The sequence below is a fragment of the Rhinoderma darwinii genome, chromosome 1 (assembly GCF_050947455.1).
Source record: "Rhinoderma darwinii isolate aRhiDar2 chromosome 1, aRhiDar2.hap1, whole genome shotgun sequence".
Classification (NCBI taxonomy): domain Eukaryota; kingdom Metazoa; phylum Chordata; class Amphibia; order Anura; family Rhinodermatidae; genus Rhinoderma; species Rhinoderma darwinii.
Genome location: NC_134687.1, coordinates 58,819,719 through 58,842,410, shown reverse-complemented (window position 1 = coordinate 58,842,410; position 22,692 = coordinate 58,819,719). Strand labels below are relative to the sequence as shown.

Sequence of the window (22,692 nt, the reverse complement as noted above, 5' to 3'; positions counted from 1 at the left end):
ACTAAAATTATTTGTTTTTGCATCGTCGCTTTCCAAGAGCCGTAATTTTTTTATTTTTCCATCAATGTAGTGATTTTTTGGGCTTGTTTTCTGCGGGACAAGACGTAGTTTTGAATGGTACTATTTTGGGGTGCATGGGACTTATTGATTCATTTTTATTATTACTTTTTTGGGGGGCAATGGAAAATAATTGCAATTTCGACATGGTTTTTTGTGGTTTTTTTTTACGGTGTTCACTTTGCGGTTTAAATTACATATTAACTTTATTAATGGAGTCATTACGGTCGCGGAGATACCACATATGTGTACTTTTTTTTTTTTTTTTTTTACACTTTTACTAAATAAAACCACTTTTTATGGAAAAAAATGGTTTTATTTATTTTTTTACTGTACTTTTTATTAATAATCTTTATTTCACTTTGATGACTTATTTTATTAGTCCCACTAGGGGACTTTACTGTGCGATATTCCGATCGCTGCTATAATGCTCTGGTATACTTCGTATATCAGAGCATTATTGCCTGTCAGTGTAAATCTGACAGGCAATCTGTTAGGACGTGCCTCTGGCGCGTCCTAACAGGCATATGTCCAAGGCAGACCTGGGGGCTTTTATCAGGCCCCCTGCTGCCATGACACCCCATCGGAGACCCGCGATTGCATTCGCGGGCCGCCGATGGGTGACAGAGGGAGCGCACTATTCTCGCTATTGACGCTATAATACTCGCTATTGACGGCGGCATTTAACGGGTTAAACGGCCGCGATCTAAGTAAACTTCGATCGCGGGCGTTGGAGCAGGAGCTCAGCTGTCATCAGACAGCAGAGCCCCGGCTCCTGCCTGCACAGGAGACCCGTGCAGGACTTAGACTAGGCTGACGTGAAAAGGCGTCAGCCTAGCCTAAAGCCCATTAGTGACCGACGTAAAAAGGCGTATTAGTGGTCACTAAGGGGTTAAATGTACTTTAATGTTGTAGAAAATAAATATGTAAAGTATCTAAAAAAAAGAATATATATATATATATATATATATAATATATATATATTTTTAACATAAAAAAATCAACAAAATAATACAACTTAATCAGTCATCTTCTGTAACATTTATAAAAAATCTCATTAGTATCTAATGTATATGTTTTATTTTGGAAAAACTGCATGATGACCAAAATGGCCAGTACCTAGTTGAGGGCCATCGAGCTTTTCGAGACTCTTAGTTGGCAAATATGCTAATAACACAGTTATACAGGAGCGGGGATTAATGGCAGACATATTGGTCGTCAAGCAGTTGTCTCAAAAACTTTTTAACAACTCAACAAAAAAAAATCACTAATAAATTGTTATCTACTGTAGATTGTATTTCATAGGCTTCCAACCTCTGATATTTTCGAGGCTGTTTATGATCAAGGGTAAAATCGCAATTCTGGAAAAATATATATATATATATACTTACCCAGAACGCTCTCCTTCTTCCTGCAATTCAGCCTCCTGGGATGACATTTCATCCCATGGGACCACTGTAGCCAATCACAGGCTGCAGTGTCACATGGCCTGCAACTTCGTTGTAGGCGGCCGGACACGCGGGTACAGCGGGTTCCAGGTCGGACACGCTGGGTAATTTTTGATTTTTACGCAGCGTATGGCACCGACCCGTGGGAACTCGGCCATAAAGGGAATGTCTGGTTAAGGCTGGATTCAGAAAAAAGTTTATGATGCAGTTTTTTTTAAACTCTGATCACCGAGCTGGTATGTGTTTTCAATAGGGAGAAGAGAAAAAACCTTTGCCAGCTTCACTGGCAGCAATTTCTCTCCTAATGCACAAAAGGATCGGGTATGTCAAAATTCAACATGCCTGATTCTTCTCTCCCCTAACATCTGCTGTAAGGGGAGAATTGGGATGTGGCCATACACATTAGATGGTTAGCCGTTCCCGCCTGAAATTGGCGTGGTCGGCCGACATACGTCTGATGTGTATGGCCATCTTAAGCTTTGCCCTAGCAACAGCCTATGTCGTAATGATGCAATCATAATGCATTATCATACAGAAGCATGCTAATACATTATACCTTTTAAATAAAGAGTAATCACATGATGGGATTTTAAAAAATGCAATAAAAAATAAAGACGATTATTCAATATAAAATAAAGTTTGTTAAGTATACATTACATGAAAAAATGAATAAATACATGCATTAGGTATTCCTACCTGCAGAATAACTGGAATAGTTTATTTCAACAGGTTATTTAGTGGGAACAGTATAAAAAAAATTGCTTTTTACGACAATTTTTTTTTTTATACACGTTACACAGTAATGCATATATACCCCCAAAAATGGCACATTAATGGCACCTATTAAAATCCCTCCTGTATAAAACAAGGCCTCATACAGCCATGTCAATGAAAAAATGTACAAGTTACGGCTGCCAAAATGCGAAGAGGCAAAAATAACGTGTGCTATAGAGTAATAATCCATGGAATATGCCATAAATGTAGATACATTCTTTGCCATGAGAGTTACGGAAACAGCTGAGCAAGTGGGCTCGTCTGTTTCCATAACTCCCACAGGAATGCATTGAGTGTGCCGCGGCCACCTCTACATTCCTTCAGCGCCTGAATGCGACGGCTGCTTTACCAGAAGGAACGGGGGTTGGCTGGCCGCCATTCTGGAGATAGGTTTAAGTCTCAGAACTGGAAGCCTCAACTATCAGACAATTATGCCATTTCTCGTGGATATGCCATAATTGTTTCAATTGAGAATACCCCTTTATGGCCCAAACATACTTGGTCATTATAGGGTTAATAAAGACTTAAGGCAGCCGGAGAAGCTGATGAGTGCAGGGTCCATGTGTCTGACCCCTACCGATCATAGTTATTTGGTCGTAGACAACCCCTTTAATGTAGCTATTAAAAATATATAAATTTTAGAAATTCCCATAGCAGTTTCTCTTGCTATACACACATTTTGCTTACTGGAGTAGAATTGTTATCTCTACTTTTTTGGCAATTGATTGACTTTCTAATTTAATTACTTGGATCTAAATTAAAACCACTACATGGATATAAATCACAACATTCATTGAACCCTATGACATGACATTTATTTGCATATATCTTGCTTCTGCATCAAACATAAGGCCAAGTTAAATGACCCCACCCTTGGAGATTGCCCATTGATTTGTTATTTTAATGCACACAGATAACTTTCTAAAGTTTCTGATGATAAAAAAAAGTGTGAAGGGTACAAAAAAAAAAAAAAGATCTGGTTTTCTCATGTTAAAACATTTAATGTTTTCTGTTTAGCGTACATACTTTAGAGGATCTCTCTAAGGCTGCAATGGGGGGGGACCCAGGATGCTCTCTATTTCCCTCTCTATTAGAGATGTGAAGATTCACAGGACAACTTCTCTATACAGAAGCTACGACATTAATAAAATGAGGGGTTAGGGGGCAAGCACTGGGCCTTTCTTTCTTGGAATGGGGCTACAGTATGTGGTAACACAGTCCAACACCAGACGGGAACACTAAATTTTGCCCCAAAGCACCTTCTATTCTATGTAATTAGGGCCTCTGTCACATTTCTTACATTGGATATGGGGACAGTTTACAATTTTAATGCATGTGGTTAACAGAGTTGCTTCAATTCTGTAAAAGAAGTATAATAATAATAACAATAATAATCATAATAATAATAATAATATTAACAGCAATAGTGAAAAGGGTATTCCAAAAAAATTGAGCTCTCATCCACCTGTTGTGCCAGGAACTGCAACAGAGCCCCATTGACTTGAATGACACTGTGCTGCATGCAGTTTCATACAAAGCAGGAGGACAAAACGCACAGCTGTGCAGGGAAAAAGCCGAAGGCACCTCTTTTTTTTCTTTCTTTATCTTCTTTCTTGGAATCGGTAGGGGTTTCATAGGTCAGATCCCCACTGATCATAATGTTATGTCAAATCCAAGCAATATGCCGTAACATTAAAATGGGAATACTTGGTAATTATGCAAAATATTTCTAGAGAAAAATTATCTTCAGTACTGTTTCTATTGTTAACCTACCATAGCTAGCCTTTTGTCTTCCATTTACTGATTGAAGTCTGTAATGCCATTAAAGTTTGCGTTTTTAAACAAACATTTTTTTTAGGCTTATAGTAAAGCAGATTTTTAATGTAAGGAAGTTTTATTAACTTTTTTATTTTGGAGAAATCACAAGATTTTATTTTATTGTGTTAATAATATTACTCTTATCCGATTTGACACTGTTTACCCTTGTACTTTAATCCGTGTGGCTGTAGCTCCAGATTTTGACATAATAAATCTTTCAGAAGCTGTAAACTGGCTTCAGCCTTCTATAGAGCTCTCTGAGACTTGTAAATTCTGATCCCACCTTTATCTTTCCTGTTACTTTTATGTTACTGTAGAAAACATATATAAATATATTTTTTTTAATAAAGCTTGAGCTTTTGGTTGAGGCAGCTATATTTCTTATCTTTACTTGTCGTCTATGCTTTCAACTGCAGACAGCTCTTGTCAACAGAAGCGCATATAAAGCCTAGAAGAGGGGGGGGGTGTTTTTTTTCTTTTTTACTATAAGAAATATGTGTAATTATTTGTAATGTTTAAATTCCTTCATATATAAAGATATTTAAGTAAATATATATTATAATTCGTCAGTCAAAGCTCATTTTTCTGTGTTGCTTCTATCTGATTCCATTTCTTCACCTTCTAAAATAACTTCACTTTTTTGGTTTTAGTCAATTAAATGAATCTGAAAATCTATAGAAGATAAAACTATTAAATAATTTGCATAGGCCCGACGGTACCTGTTGAGACTGATGAGATCCTTAGATATGTGAGTAATAAATGAGTCAAAGTGAAACAGCTGCTGTACCTGTGAAAGATTTCCAGCAAAAATGTGTATCAGGTTGCACTATTAAAAGCTTATGTTCTTTTGTTAAAGATTGCATTTCGTGCACAGAAGGCACATAGGTGTAGCTTTCACATAGGACTTTGATCGGCCAGAAATCGACTGATCAATTTTCTGTGCAATCGTTCGTACTAACGATCCCACCAGAAGCATAACTGAGTAAACTGGACGATGAGGGAGCAGTTTTTATAAAAACTGACTCCCTGGGGCTAGCGCAAAGTGGCAAACGATTGGCTAAATTCAGCCGATCATGTCACACACATGAAGTTTCAGCCATGGCTAAAATTTTCCGACTCGGCAGATCAGATTTTCGGCAGTAAGAAGAATGCCTTTGGCCATCATGGTTTTGCAGATGATAGTTTGAAAGTCATGGCATGTTGAATAGGATGAGTAAGGAGAAGAGGGAAGTGGTAGTGTATACTTGTATACAGATTGAAGATCTGGTGACACAAAGTAGTTCTCCACAGCCTCAAAACTGGCTGACTATGGTTCCAACTTTGTGTTTCAATATACGGTAGAAAAAGCAGCTCTGGGGAAGTATTTACTGTTATAACAAGTGAACCACTACAGACTAACACAAGTAGAACATGGGCAGCTAACTTATACACATATAGATTTTAAGAAATTGTAACTACATATGTACACATAAACATACATACATACATACATACATACATACATGCATACATACATATATACACATTCATTGCAACAAAGAATGAAAAATACATATTACACATTAGTTACTGTATTTAAAGAACTGGAAAATTAGGTACAATGGAAAAAAAAAGTTTCTATTACACAGGTACTAAAGCTGGGGCATTTGTTTGACATTCTAAAAAGGATATATTAGAAGTAATAAATATAAGTAAATTACAGGAGCTATTGGCAGGAGTTGTCTCATCATATTTGGCACCAAAGATCCTGAGATATCTTCCCATCCTCAGACCCGTGATATTCCACCACAACATGTTGACTCTGATCCTTCTCTTTTTCTATTTATTTCCCTTTCAAAATATTTGATACAGATATTTTTTAACTATCAGGTGTGCTGACCAATCCTCATGAAAATTGCATAGAACAAGCAATGAATTTGGACCCTGTGTGGTCATCTTGAGTAGCAACATACTGTTTCCAACAATGATAAATTGTAGTTAAACGCATTACCTATGTATGATTTAAAAAAAAAAAAAAAAGCTATTATTTGTCTAAAACAAAGAAAATATTATATCTAAATGTTTGTCTTTAATCTATATAAAATGTTCACCTTTAAATTGACTAGTTTTCCCTGATGCATTGAGGTCAAGATAATAGCTTATGTATTTATTTCTGTTACTTATATAGCGCCAACATATTCTGCAGCGCTGTACAGAGGTTGTCCTTACTTACTGTCCCCATTGGGGCTCACAATCTAAATTCCCTATCGGTATGTTTTCGGGGTGTGGGAGGAAACCCACGCAAACACAAGGAGAAGATACAAACTCCACGCAGAGTCCCTGGTTGAATTTGATCCCAGGACCCCAGTGCGGCAAGGCAACAGTGCTAACCACTGAGCCAACTTGAACATGTTTGACCAATTGTTAATGCTTCTTACTGTAAAAAGTTCTTGATATGGCCCACGATGATCATAAGCCAACCACAGACTTTATAGTGTATACCACCAGCATTATGCTATAGCAAACAGGGATATAGTAACAAAAATAATGTTTGATATTAGCTTTAGGTCCACAGCTACAGCATATTTCTAAAAATCCCCCATTGTGATTCTTTAGATGACTGATTTGGCTGCTGGTTAAATATACAGTACTTTTATGTGCATTATGTGCACATTGTATGCACTATTATGTATTTTTTATACTAGTGAGCTCTGAACTGGACACATTCGGAGATCTCTAACAGTTAAATGTATTGTACTTTCTCTACTGAAGATAATATAGAATATACTAGTCCAAGTCCATCACAATATCAGATTAAATTGAAATTTTGCACGTCAGAAGTCTGTTTAAATACATTTTGATTGTTAGAGACTCAAAAATGAACAAAGAATCATTACAAAGTCATTAACACTGAACCTCAAATAAGTTTAGTAGTAAAGCAGATCTATCCCTGGTGGATAGTACACGGAATAATAATTCAAAGCCAGCACTTTAATCACTAAACTTGGCAGCATTCTCTCTGAAGCTTGGATCTGAATTAATCTTTGGCTCTAGAGAATACTGTCCCTTCATGACATGTCTACGTGTGTCCTCTGTGAGCTGATATATTACAAAGAAAACATTGTTATTGGCTCTAAATAGAAACATAAGCAAACATTAACTCATTTCATTTAAGATAAATGTGAGATAAGAAAGCCTTAAGTATTAATGAGCAGAAGGATGTGAATCTATTTGATCCGGGTCACTTAAAACAAACATATAAATTAATACTGTAACACACAACATGAGTTGTTCAAACATCAGTCGTTCATAACCCTATGAATCTTTATTTGCGTTGGTTCAGCAAATATTTTATGTAACTCTTGAACTGTGTCTTCCATATTTTAACTCACAAAAGTTTGAAGGAAATCTGTTACCAGACACCTGGTTAGCGTATCCATAAAAAGCACCAATAAATCTAAAGTTGTGGGGGGAAATTTGAACCTAAGTAAAGCATATCTTATATGATCAATGATTGAGTCAGAATTGTCGGGATTGCCCACATTGTGCACTGCCGACATGTGTGTTCTCATGCTTCTCCACTCTTCATAATACTTCATTTCAGCCCCATGAACAGTGAATGGAGGGTTGTTTAGTGATACAACTATATTACCAATAGTTACAAGTTGTTAGGCTCTGTTCGCACTGGCATTATGGCTTCTCATCATAATGTAAGCCATCACATCTATGGCGGATCCATTTGCAACAGTTTGTGAGTCCTAACAAATTCCGTTGACTTATAATGGGGTCCATCAAGTTAGGGTTGCAGTGTTTTGGACTTCAGGAATATTGCAGTAGATTAAGCTTGCCATAAAAAAGGAATGGAAACCCGACAGAAATGGAAAATATGATAATGTTAAAATAGTTAACATAGTCTTACAAATGATCTGATTTATAGGGGCTGAATATTTTTTTATATAGATTTAAACTTAGTCCTGATCTTACGTTGCACTATTAAATTTAGTCCATGGGGTGGAGCGACTTTGGTTTATTTTTCTCTCATGTATGGATGAAGGAAACCCATAAAAGAGTGTATGAGCCTATCCCATGATATGGAAAAGTAAGAAAACAAACTTTAAACACTTTGCTGACACAATCTACTCCAGTGGAGCCATTTTTATAGTATATATGTCTCGTATAGTTTTAATTAAGCTTAATTTACTTGAATATAGAGCTTCTTAATTATCAGGAGAGGAAGTAGTTCTGGCATCTAGACAGAAGCCCCAAATCTTCCAAAATCTCTTCAGAGTTTCTTTTAGAGGTTTAGGTAAGTATGTAGATGGCCATAGCATTACTTACTACTGAATTGAAGGGCTGAAAGTTGGAGTCCTTCGGGGTGCGTATGTCTTGCTATTAGTGAGACCACTTGAGGTACACTGAATGTGTATGTATATATATTTATGTGTGTATATATATATATATATATATATATATATATGTGTATGTATGTATGTATGTATGTGTGTGTGTGTGTGTGTGTGTGTGTGTATTGTTTATTGTAAATATTAAATATATAATAAAAAACCAATATAGAACCCCTTTTAATGCAACTTAGTTAAATAAATAACTGCTCAAAATTTAGGCATTTTGAATCTGTACATTTCTAGAAAAAAACGGATGTTGTCCCTTAATCTAAGGAAAGTCTATAGGGTTCTTTCATCCAATTTTGCCTGTTTCTACTATATATTTAAAGTCCAATTCTATTATTAGAAACATTAGTCACTACACATTAATGATTTATGATAGATTATGTTGTTGAAATATTATTGTTTTAAAGACAATTCAGTTTATAAGATGGATGGTAGTTTCCTATAAATAAGGTCACTAGCATCCTTCACCAAATTACATAATATCAATCTTTCTTATGAATAATATATCAATTTAAGAACTGTATATCCTTACTTCCAAATATCTAGGCAATCTATGCAGAAGACATGTTAGTGTTAATTTCAATTACATTTAAAAAAAAATTATATTGGGTATACCTGAAACAAGTCTCAGGTTAGTTAGGTCCCAAAATTTCTACCAACAGCAGACCCTTATATAAACTCTAGAGATAGGGCCTCTATGGATATGAAGTGTTTTTCCAGAATACCCCACAAATGCTTGATCTGAGTGAGATCTGGGGAATTTGAGGACGAGTCATCACCTTGAACACTTTGTAATGTTCCTCAAACCATTTCTGAAAATTGCTTGCAGTGTTGCAGTACGCATTATCCTGCTGAAAATGGCCACTGCCATTAGGAAATACTGTTGCCATGAAAGGATGTATTTGGTCTGCAACAATGTGTAGGCAAGTGGTACGTGTGGAAGTAACAGCCGCATAAATGCCAGGACACAAGGTTTTCCCAGCAGAACATTGCCCAGAGCAACACACTACTTGCCTTCTTACTATAGTGCATCCTGGAGCCATATCTTACCCATACGCACAGGGCCATCAACATGATGTAAAAGAAAACATGATTCACTAGACCAGGCCACCTTCTTCCATTGCTCCAAGGTCCAGTTCTTATGCTCACCTGCCCATTGTAGGCACTTTCAGCGGTAGACATGGGTCAGTATGGGCACTCTTACTGATCTGTGGCTACACAGTTCTGACACCTTTCTACAATAACCACCATTAACATTTCCAGCAATTTGTGCAACATTTGCTCTTCTGTGGGATCGGGACACGCATTATTAAACTTAGGTGCTCCTGAATCGGTCGTCAATTTACCAAATGCAGTTCCTTGAAACACTTTTGGTAGGTGCTTACCACTGCATACCAGGAACACCCCACAAGATATGCTGTTTTGGAGATGTTCTAACCCAGTTCTTTAGACATAATAATTTGACACTTACTAAAGTAATTCAAATCCTTACACTTGGCCATTTTCCCTGCTTCCAACACATCAACTTCAAGAACTGACTGTTTACTTGCTGCCAAACATATCCCACCCCTGGCACTATTGTAACGAGAATATATCACACCACTTTGTAACTATATATATATATTTATATATATATATATATATATATATATATATATATATATACAGTCCATAAAAGCTGAACACAGCACTCCACATAAAACTGATATCAGGCCATGTACACGTTACCAAACGGAGGATGAATCAATTCCTCAACTTGAATGCATAGAAGGAACCATAGAACAAGTGACAGAACCAGGACTGCAGAATCAATTAACAAAAAGTTGGTTTAATCACCAGCAAGTGATCGATGTTTTGGTTCACATCCGAACCTTTCTTAAGCATTGATTCTGAAGCCCTGGTGCTGTTACTTGTCCTATGGTTCCTGATATATATATATATATATATATATATATATATATATATATACAGGTGAAAAAAAGTCTATATATATATACAAAAATATATATATATATATACATGCTTGAAAAAAGTCCTAATGTTGGACTGAAACGTTGCACCTCTGCAGTGGCGTAACTACCACAGTAGCAGCAGTAGCAGCTGCTACGGGGCCCGGGGCATGGGGGGGCCCGTGTCGCCTTGACAGTCAGGCACATTGCATTATGTGCCAGGCATGGAGGCACGGGCCCCCTAATGCCTACTAGTAGCATCCCGTCCCTAACGTTACACTAGGCATCCGGGGGGGGGGCCGGTGACAGCCGTGGGGGGGGGGGTCCGGGGGCCCGGTGATATTCACTGTGCACTCCACTGATAGTCCGACTCCTCCTCCGCACACAGTGGAATAGGACGGCGATACGTGGTAGGAGGAGCGCTCAGGCAGGGGAGAGGACAGGAGGCGGAGCTAAACGAATGGCGCGAGACATCGGACGGAAGGACAGTACAGTCAGGAGCCAGGACTGCCGGAGTACTTGCATCCCATATAATGGGCGGAGGACTCAGGACTGCCGGAGTACTTGCATCCCATATAATGGGCGGAGGACTCAGGACTGCCGGAGAACTAGCATCCCATATGATGGGCGGAGGACAATCAGAGGACGGCCGGAGGACGTGCAGACTGCAGAGGACAGGTACATAAAATAAAAAAGTTCATGGGAGAAGGGAAAAGTTTTTAGGTAGAAAAATCTGCCTCATAATTTCTTCCGGAATTTTGAGGCATATTTTGAACACTTCCCACGTTTTTCGTTGCGTTTTTTTGTGACGTTTTTCGGCCATCGGGCCGTGGACAGAAAAACGCAGCAAAAAATGCATGGGAGGCGTCGGCGTCTTTTTCCCGCGAGCAGTAAAACTGCCTCGCGGGAAAAAGAAGCAACATGCCCTATCTTCGGGCGTTAACACCTCTGACCTCCCATTGACTTCAATGGGAGGCCGAGAAAGCGTATTTCGCTGTGTTTTATATCCGCGGCGCTCAATGGCCGCGGGCAAAAATCGGCGTGCAGGCAGAGGAAAATCTGCCTCAAACTTCCAAACTGAATTTTGAGGCAGATATTCTTCCTGCAAAAAACTGTGTGAACATAGCCTAACGCTTCTTTTACCCGCAGGCGTTTTTTACTGCTCGCAGGAAAAATTTCATGGTTTTCAATGGGTGGCACTTTCCCCCTAACACCTATACTGAAGCCTTAAGGTCCTGTTCACACAGATTTTTTTGCAGACAGAAAAATCAGCCTAAAAATTCCTTCTGTAATTTTGAGTCAGATTTTCACATGCCTGCACGCCGTTTGACGTATTTTTTGCTGCGTTTTTTGGCGGCGGACATTGAGCGCCGCAGGCAAATTTCTCTGCCTCTTATTGTCAATGGGAGGTCAGAGACGTAAACGCACAGAGATAGGGGCAAGTCGCTTGTTCCCGTGAGCGGTTTTAGCTCGCTCGCTGGAAAAGACACATCCGTTTCCGTCTGTTTTTTTACACGTTTTTCCTCGTCAAAAAGCATGCTGAAAAACTCAGTGAATTCCCCCTCAGGGTATGTGCACACACACTAATTACGGACATAATACGGCCTTTTTTGCCCCGAATTACGTCCGAAAAAAGCGCCTCAATAGCGCTGACAAACATCTGCCCATTGAAAGCAATGGGCTGACGTTTGTCTGTTCACATGAGGCGTATTTTTACGCACCGCTGTCAAATGACGGCGCGTAAATAGACGCCCGCGCCAAAGAAGTGTCATGTCACTTCTTGGGGCGTAATTGGAGTCGTTATTCATTGACTCCAATGAAAAGCAGCGCCAATTACGCCCGTAATGGACGCGGCGTTCAAGCGCCTGCACATGCCGGTACGGCTGAAATTACGGGGATGTTTCTTCCTGAAAACATCCCCGTAATTTCAGCCGTTACGGATGCTGTCGTGTGAACATATCCTAACACATATACTGATGCCTGCCTGGCCCTGCCCTCTGCCAAGTTATAGAACTTCAAACTTCACACACATTACATTAAAGAAAGGGGTCCTCTGGGCATTTTATATTGATGGCCCATCCTTAGGATAGACCATCAATATCAGATCAGTGGGGGTCCGTGATTGATGGGACCATAGCGTTCGTCTGACTTTTCCCAGTTAACAAGCACAACACCATACACACACACGGGGCGACTGTGCCTGGGATCGCATTCAAGTGAACGGGACTGAGCTGCAATCCCAGGCGCAGCTGCTACCGATGTGTACGGCGTTGTGCCTGGTAAACACTGAAGAGGCCAAGGCGACGAGTTCTACGGCCCCTCCAAAAAAGCTGATCGGCGGGTGTTCTGGGAGTTGGACCCCCGCCGATCTAATATTGATAACCTATCATAAAGATAGACCATCAATAAGAAATGTCCAGAGGACCCCTTTAACACCCTAATGACATGCCACATAAATGTACGTAGCAGCCATCATGGGGAAGTATGGAACGGGCTGAGCGCCCCCATACTCAGCAGGTGGCAGCTGTATATTGCAGCCCAGTGTCGCAGTGTAGCTATAGAGGTCGCAGTAGTCACAATTGCGACCTGGCCCCGAAGGCAGTGGGCCCGTAGAACTGATAAGTGTTCATTGTCGAGAAGGCGGGAGTTGTGGCGCCGTTGGTTACCGGGAGGGGGGGGGGGCCCAGTCAAAAGTTTGCTATGGGGCCCAGTCTTCCCTAGTTACGCCCCTGCACCTCTGTATGAGTGCTGCTGCTTTCTCTGTTTGAATATATATATATATATATATATATATATATATATATATATATATATATATATATATATATAGCTGTTTAGTAATAGTTAACTGTAAAATCTCTGGTCCATTGATTACAAACTTCCGGTGCAATGAGAATGTAGTTGACTAATATTATTGGTTCTCATGCATCCCAAGGTGATAAAACTGAATTTCAAATTCTAAGCAATTGTATAAATATTTTAAGATATTTCAACATAATGTATGACTTTAATATCTCATGTATACATCTCTCTGCTGGGGTACTCTTGAGTTATTGTATACAAGAGAATATTTCTATGCTAACTACAGGGAACTTTAAATTTCTGATTAGATTATATCACTTGCTTTGTTTTGGGGATCAATGTCACCTACTATATGTTGTGGCGAGTCATTCATGACATCAATTAATTTGCTGTTCACAATAAACAAGAAGGGTGAAATGTAGAGTATATCAACGTCAAGGAGTTACATTTCAATGTCTGTTAATGTCCACAGGCAAACACACATCTCACATGGATGTCAAGACTCTGGGATTTTTGTTATGATTCATATGGAGCAATTCCACCCAACTGTATTTACACATGCATGCAATAAACATGTGCAAATACTAAATGCGGGCCGAGTTTCTCATAATCTTTATACAAGAACACAATTCAACAAATTCATCTGAATTCCTGCTGAGGTAGGTATTCTCTGTTCCTTCAGTTATATGGGCACTATACGGGCACAGAGGACAGTGAATGATCGTCAGTGACTCATGGTGTAGATTGTGCCATGTAAAACACACTTGTGGGTGAAATTACTCTTTAAACAATTCTATTTTTCCACTTCTACAGACCTTGTGCATTCCTTATTAATGTTGTTGTTCTACCATACACAGTGGAATCAATGTGTTATTGGCACGCTTTCAGGTAATTCTCAAGTCAGTTATAAAGTAGAACAAATCCACAATACAAGTGTTCTTCAGAGGGTAAACAAACACTCAGTAGTGGCTTAAACAAGCTTACATTATTTTTATGTAAATTTTTATTTTTTAGGTTACTTTTTTTAATGCTCTTATCATCGGGGTCTGTTAGGGAGAAAAATAATATCCACTTGCTGTAAATATTCCATGTATCCCATGAAAAATGCACTAAAATGTCTGCAGAAAATGAACGTGACAAGACACAATATCTGTTTTACAATGTCCAAATAAAGGCTCATATGTCAAAAATAGGCTATTAGTGCCTGGGCAATTGGGGAGACTATATCTAAAGATTTACCCCAGTTTTCTGGTGTAAAAAAGTTGCACCTTTTTAAAGAGCACACCATAGTTGTGATAAAATGTATGACTTTTTACTTTTCCCTCCAGTTTCGAAAAATGGCAAGAAAAGGGGGTAGGCTGTAGATTGTGGAGGCACGGCCTACTCTAGAATTATAGATGTATCATAATTTACGCCAGAAACTGGCATAAGTTATGGCACAAATCTACACCTGCTCATAGCAGGCATAGATTTGCATTTCTGTAGCATGGAGAGTAAAGATACGACAAATATATGAAGAGGTGTGCACCTCTTAATATATTTTTTTGTCGCATTTTTCGCCAACATAAATTAGTTTGAGATTAATGTTTCAAAAGCCAGTCTTCATATATTCCCCCCATTGTGTTTTTCTTCACTATTTTTCAAACAATAGCCTTGCACAATTTTTTGGCACCCGATTAACTATTAGTAAATTAACAGCTATGGAACAAATTTTTGACGCAATCCTATTTATGACTGAAAAATTGTCACAGTTTAACCTTATGCGATACCAGATTTACATTTCAGGAAGATGTAGAGGTTGCAGTCACACCTGGAGCCTGAGGGGGCCCATAAGGTTTCTGCCCCATATTAGAAGACCAGTCCTATAAGTGATGTGTGGTACTTGGGGGGCTCTGTTACGGAGTTTCAATTGGGACCAATGATATCTAAGTTACCCCTCTGCGTGTATGGCTTTAAAAGATTTGTTTACGCTTACAAAACAGAGGAGAACTTTGTGGGAAGCTTCTCACAACATCTAGTAGCCTCTGTAGCCTTCCCCTTTTCCCTCCCTGCATGTCCTCCTCTCACACCTACGGCACTGTTTGTACTTAAGTAATATAAAAATACAAATAATTCACATATGACTACACACTGTTCAGTGTTTTCCCTTCAGGAGACACCTACACTCTAGGGCTGCCTATGGGCACTACTATGCCTATATGTAAATTCGGCCCTAACCTTACTACATGGATCTGATATTGTGATATACACCGCGTTCCAAATTATTATGCAAATGTAATTTTTCGCTGATTTTCCTAAATAGTCGATGCAAATGACAGTCAGTATAATCTTCAAGCCATCAACCGTTGGAGTATAATGCAAATTTTATTGAACAAATCTCCTAATGATAACAGGTTTTTTTAGAAGTAAAAAACTCAAAATGCACTGTTTCACATTATTATGCACAACAGAGATCAAAACATTTTAAAGGTTGTAAAGAGAACTAAAATAGTAATTTGTTGAATTTACAGCATCAGGAGGTTATATTTACAGAAATCAAAAGCTCTTTCAATCCCAAAAAAACTTAACAGGCCAAGTTACATGTTAACATAGGACCCTTTCTTTGATATCACCTTCACAATTCTTGCATCCATTGAATTTGTGAGTATTTGGACAGTTTCTGCTTGAATATCTTTGCAGGATGTCAGAATAGCCTCCCAGAGCTTCTGTTTTGATGTGAACTGCCTCCCACCCTCATAGATATTTTGCTTGAGGATGCTCCAAAGGTTCTCAATAGGGTTGAGGTCAGGGGAACATGGGGGCCATACCATGAGTCTCTCTCCCTTTATGCCCATAGCATCCAATGACACAGAGGTATTCTTTGCAGCATGAGATGGTCCATTGTCATGCATGAAGATAATTTTGCTACGGAAGGCACGGTTCTTCTTTTTGTACCACGGAAGAAAGTGGTCAGTCATAAATTATACGTACTTTGCAGAGGTCATTTTCACACCGTCAGGGACCCTAAAGGGGACTACCAGCTCTCTCCCCATGATTCCAGCCCAAAACATGACTCCGCCACCTCCTTGCTGATGTCACAGCCTTGTTGGGACATGGTGGCCATTCACCAACCATCCACTACTCCATCCATCTGGACCATCCAGGGTTGCACGGCACTCATCAGCAAACAACACGGTTTGAAAATTAGTCTTCATGTATTTCTGAAACCACTGCAACCGTTTCTGCTTGTGAGCATTGTTTAGGAGTGGCCGAATAATAGCTTTATGCACACTTGCAAACCTCTGGAGGATCTTACACCTTGAGGTTTGCGGGACTCCAGAGGCACCAGCGGCTTCAAATATCTGTTTGCTGCTTTGCAATGGCATTTTAGCAGCTGCTCTCCTAATCCTATTAATTTGTCTGCCAGAAACCTTCCTCATTATGCCTTTATCTGAACGAACCCATCTGTGCTCTGAATCAGCCACAAATCTTTTCACACGCCTAAGTTTTCTTGAAATATCCAATGTTTTCATACCTTGTTAAAGGTATTGCACTATTTCACGCTTTTCGTTAGCAGAGAGATCCTTTATCTTTCCCATATTGCTTGAAACCTGTAGCCTGCTTAATAATGTGGAACGTCCTTCTTAAGTAGTTTTCCTTTGATTGGGCACACCTGGAAAACTAATTATCACAGGTGTCTGAGATTGATTACAATGATCCAAAGAGCCCTAAGACACAATACCATCCATGAGTTTAATTGAAAAACTAATAATTAAATGTTTATGACACTTAAATCCAATGTGCATAATAATTTGGAACACAGTGTATTTATCAGAATGGTTTAATGCTTAGTGAAAAGCAGAACATTACTATAGAAACACATTGATACACACCTTCAGTTATTGGCATTGCATTAGAATATAGTAATGGAAAGGCCACTAAACTGGTGCCCACTACAGTTATAATGCATTAGTCTCCCTTTCACAATTATTACTGCAATGTCCTGGTTAAAAAAAATAAGAGTTTATAATAATACTAGTCCTTCTCAATGAATTAGAATATCATCAAAAAGATAAATTATTTCAGTAATTCAATAAAAAAACTGAAACTCATATATTATATAGATTTATTAAACACAGAGTGAACTATTTCCAGCATTTTTTTTCTTTTAATGTTGATGATTATGGCTAACAGATAATGAAAACCCAAAATTTAGTGTCTCAGAAAATGAAAATATGATATAAGCCCAATTTCAAAAATGATATTTAATGCCGAAATGTTGTCCTACTGAAAAGTATGTAGAGTATATGCCCTCAATACTTGGTCGGGGCTCCTTTTGCATGAATTACTAGATTAATGCGGCGTGGCATGGCGGCGATCAGCCTGTGGCACTGCTGAGGTGTTATGGAAGCCCAGGTTGCTTTGATAGTTTGACTGTGTTATATCAGGTCCAGAGTCCATGCAGCTGTCTACTAGGAAATTGTAGTGCACCTCATGCTTCCCTCTGCTGATGAGCTTTATGGAGATACTGACAAGCTTCATGGAGATGCTGATTTCATTTTCCAGCAGGACTTGGCACCTGCCCACACTGCCAAATATACCAATACCTGGTTTAATAACCACAGTATCACTGTGCTTGATTGGCCATCAAACTCGCCTGACCTAAACCCCATAGAGAATCTATGGGGTATTGTCAAGAGGAAGATGAGAGACACCAGACCCAACAATTCAGACGAGCTGAAGGCTGCTATCAAAGCAACCTGGGCTTCCATAACACCTCAGCAGTGCCACAGGCTGATCGCCTCCATGCCACGCCGCATTGATGCAGTAATTCATGCAGAGTTGGAGCCTCAACCAAGTATTGAGGGCATATACTGTACACACTTTTCAATAGGCCAACTTTTCGGTATTAAAAATCATTTTTTAAATTGGGCTTATATAATATTCTAATTTTCTGAGAGAATAAATTTGGGGTTTTCATTAACTGTTAGCAATAATCATCAACATTAAAAGAAAAGAATGCTGGAAATAGATCACTCTGTGTGTAATGAATCCATATAATATGAGTTTCACTTTTTGAATTGAATTACTGAAATAAATTAACTTTTTGACGATATTCTAATTCATTGAGAAGGACTAGTGTATGTCTTTTAGCTTTGTTCACCTGATGCTGAAGATCATTTATTTGTATGTATAAATAAATATGGACTAATTAGTTTGGTTAGTTACTATAAAGAATCATTTAACTCCAATTCTCTCTGCCTTAATAATGAACACACTAAAAATAGATGTAGATTGTTGCTAGGTCAAATATTCAGTAAACGTAGATTGTTAAAAGCAAAAGGTTGCTGGGAGCACTGAAGCTTTCTCTGTAAAAACATAAAAGTGCTGTGGAGAGTGCAATAGCTAATACGTGTCATTTATTTGTTGAATCTAGTGTCTGAGATGTTTGAGGATGTATACAACCCTTCAACCATATTCATGCCTGTCGAACACACGGTGAGAACATGAGGAACCAATGCAAAGATACAATAGCAAGAATATATTTGGAAATAACAGGAAAAAAGCATATGTTTTAGTTAGAAAAGTTTATCTGCTATATTGTATTACAGTATTTTCTTTATTAACTGAGGTTGGCCACCTGCTTAGTACCTTCCTGCTTAATAAGTAACCAGGGACATATCCAATGCAACCCTTAGATATGATGTTTATAGGCTATGTAAACCTTTGAAGGGCAGTTTTTTGTTTTTTTTAATAAACAGTTCAGTCAGTGTGTTTGGTGTAACTTTATAATTCGTTCTCATTAATAATTAGCTTCACTATTTGAGGTACAGCTACTCTGTATTCTGTATACAGAGCAGCTGTATCGTTCGCTATGACCTGGATCCGTCAGTCCTGCGGAACTGACGGGTTCAGTGTCAGCGGGTCCTGCGTGTTTATGACACACAGGATCCAACTGTAATCTATCACATCTAAGTTATGAACTTAGATCTGATGGATATCAGGTGGATTCTGCATGTTGGAGACATGCAGGACTCGCTAACACTGAACCCGTCAGTCCCACGGACCTGATGGAAGCAGGATTTAGCGCTACATACAGCTGCTCTGCATACAGAATACAGAGCAGCTGTATCTAAAAAAGTAAAACATTTTTTTCATAAAAACTAATTATAAAGTTACACCAAACACACTGACTGAACTGTTTATTTTAAAAAAATGCCCCTCAAAAGTTTACATAGCCTATAAAAACTAACATCTTTATCTATCTATCTATCTATCTATCTATCTATCTATCTATCTATCTATCTATCTATCTATCTATCTATCTATCTATCTATCTATCTATCTATCTATCTATCTATCTATCTATCTATCTATCTATCTATCTATCTATATCTCTCTCTATCCATCTATCTATCTATCTATCTATCTATCTATCTATCTATCTATCTATCTATCTATCTATCTATCTATCTATCTATCTATCTATCTATCTATCTATTTATCTATCTATCTATCTATCTATCTATCTATCTATCTATCTATCTATCTATCTATCTATCTATCTATCTATCTATCTATCTATATCTCTCTCTATCCATCTATCTATCTATCTATCTATCTATCTATCTATCTATCTATCTATCTATCTATCTATCTATCTATCTATCTATCTATCTATTTATCTATCTATCTATCTATCTATCTATCTATCTATCTATCTATCTATCTATCTATCTATCTATCTATCTATCTATCTATCTATCTATCTATCTATCTATCTATCTATCTATATCTCTCTCTATCCATCTATCTATCTATCTATCTATCTATCTATCTATCTATCTATCTATCTATCTATCTATCTATCTATCTATCCATCCATCCATCCATCCATCCATCCATCCATCCATCCATCTATCTATCTATCTATCTATCTATCTATCTATCTATCTATCTATCTATCTATCTATCTATCTATCTATCTATCTATCTATCTATCTCTCTCTCTATCCATCTATCTATCTATCTATCTATCTATCTATCTATCTATCTATCTATCTATCTATCTATCTATCTATCTATCTATCTATCTATCTATCTATCTACCTATCTTAAAAAGAAAGCAGCACTGTGTTTTTGAGGACGCTCACGTGCAAGTCCTTGAGCACTGATCCAGTATAAATCAAGCAAAGGATTGCAGCATTGCGTTGGGTTGAAACATTGCAGAGGTAAATAAAGTAATTTGCTTTTTCACTAAATATACCTAAGTACTGCCATTCTTTGCCTGTTTTATCTATCAACCTACTTTTCTGTATCATGTCTATTCATGTAATATGCTGGATTTATCTATTTATCTTCCTACCTTTTATGTCTCATATGTATCAGCTTGTCTGCCCCTCCTTCTGTCTACTTGTCTATCTTGCGGCGTTCCTACGACAGTCTGCAGATGACAGAGAGCACCCTATAGTCTTAAAAATGTAAGGCTCCATGTACACTAGCATGTTTTTCTCCTTTCCAATTCTGTATTTTGACAGATGGAAAGAAAGGGGATAACAAATAAGTTAATGATAGAGATGATAAATTTCCAGAATTTTTTTTGGGGATTGATTTTGTCAAGCCAGCCGTCAGATTCAAATTGGTCCGAATAAATTTATTGTGAATCAAAGTTCCCCAACTGGCCTGAAAAGCCATATATGATGCTTTGAGATCTTCTAGGAGCCTTTACGCCCCGAAATACGTCTGAAAACACAGCGTGTGAACATACCATAACCTAATCTGCTTGAAAAATGTGACATTTATTTTGCTGAGAAAAATGGGCACTATAAACTATATACCATTTTCCAATGTATATTTTCTTCCTATAATATGTATTTAAATATCACCAGCCTTGTAGCACATTTACAAGTTCAAGGTCCGTGTTCTCAGAATAAGATTAAAATACAAACAACATATATCTTCTCCTAAGCTAACAAGAAAAAAACCTGTCATTTTGTATATATGCCCTGCACTGAACTGTTTTCTACTCACGCCGCTACTATTACTGGGCTGAAACATTCAGGACGAAGCAATAACTTATAAGAAGTAGCTACATGCATAAAATTGAATAATGGTGACCTTTAATTGAACCAGGCAGTGTGACAATCTCAATAAATTAAATCTTTCTGGAAGTGGACCATATTTTCCTTGGCTAATAAATTGACCGGTATGTCAGCCATTGCAAAGTCTATAGTGTTATAATCTTCATCTTCCTTCAAAAATACACTGCTTCCCATGTTAGCTTCATTCTTACACCAAAATAATGAAAAAAGCGAAAAAGCCTTCAATATATCATTCCTTTACAGATCCAGCTCTAAAGAACAGCCTAAGGAACATAGCTGCAAAATCCATAACTAACGTTGCTGGTAGACGTTCGGATAAAGCGCGTATATATTAACCCCTTAATACTTACTGGCACTACACATACATTATATTGATTTACAATGCTTTCGAAACCTCCTCTAGGAATAGCCAACTGGAATCCAAATATAAAAAATGTCACACGTAGCCTGCAGAAAGAGCTACCTTTTATAAGGATTTGACTATAATTGGCTTTGTTAAATAAACATTCCGCTTCTAAAAGCAATTATCTGGCTGCTTTTGTGTCTTTAGGAATTAATTACAAAATACATTTTATAGGCAGATGAATAGGGAGGGTTTGTCAGTCAAGCTTTTTATTTACCCGTATCCTTCTATGTCCTTGTCAGAGCACCCATTCAGATTAGGGGAAAAGAGTTTTGTTTGTTCAAATACTTGATGTCAAACTGAGTTGTATGACACATATTCAGGAACAGAATCGCCAAGTCCCACATTTCTCAGGACAAAATAAAGTTAATGTTCTTCATTTGTTGTATACATCCTTGCTGAACGTCCCTTGGAACATAACCCTATTCTACAACAAGGTCCCAAATGAGATCATTACTATAAAAGATGTGTGATTATTGGGGGGGGGGGGTCCTGTTACAGATTTTGCATTTGGAGCCAAGAGCTTAAAGTTATGCCTATATTTCTACTACATTTGTTGTATCTTTTTGAATTCAAAAACATTTATTAAAATTTTAGGAAAAATCATGACACAGGTTTTGGAAAAATGGCGTGATGACAAGTATAACGTCCAAAACTATAAGTCAGGGTTTGTGATAGATTAAATGCTTGTCTAACGTGGTGAGTTTGTTTTTTTAACAATGACCCAACCACAAGAGTGGACCACTCTGGATCTTTATGCTCTTGTGGAGACCAACATATTCACAATCGATGGTACTGAAGTCCGGAATTCTATATTGTTGACAGACCACCAACACTTCCACTTCTGCTATATATGACAAATGAAACACATTAATTTTATGCTAATAAATTTCGTAAAACAGTCTCTAGCTGTTAAGGTGTATTGTACAATTGAAAAACAACAGTATACAGCCTTATGTGATTTCGCCAAAC

At 38.0% G+C, this 22,692-nt stretch overlaps 1 protein-coding gene across 4 annotated transcripts in view; it reads right to left on the bottom strand.

The window, feature by feature from the left end:
- The window catches only part of PCDH7 (protocadherin 7), a 748,481-nt gene that overhangs the window by 125,930 nt on the left and 599,859 nt on the right, over nucleotides 1-22,692 (bottom strand). The gene's annotated exons all lie outside the window — the stretch shown is intronic.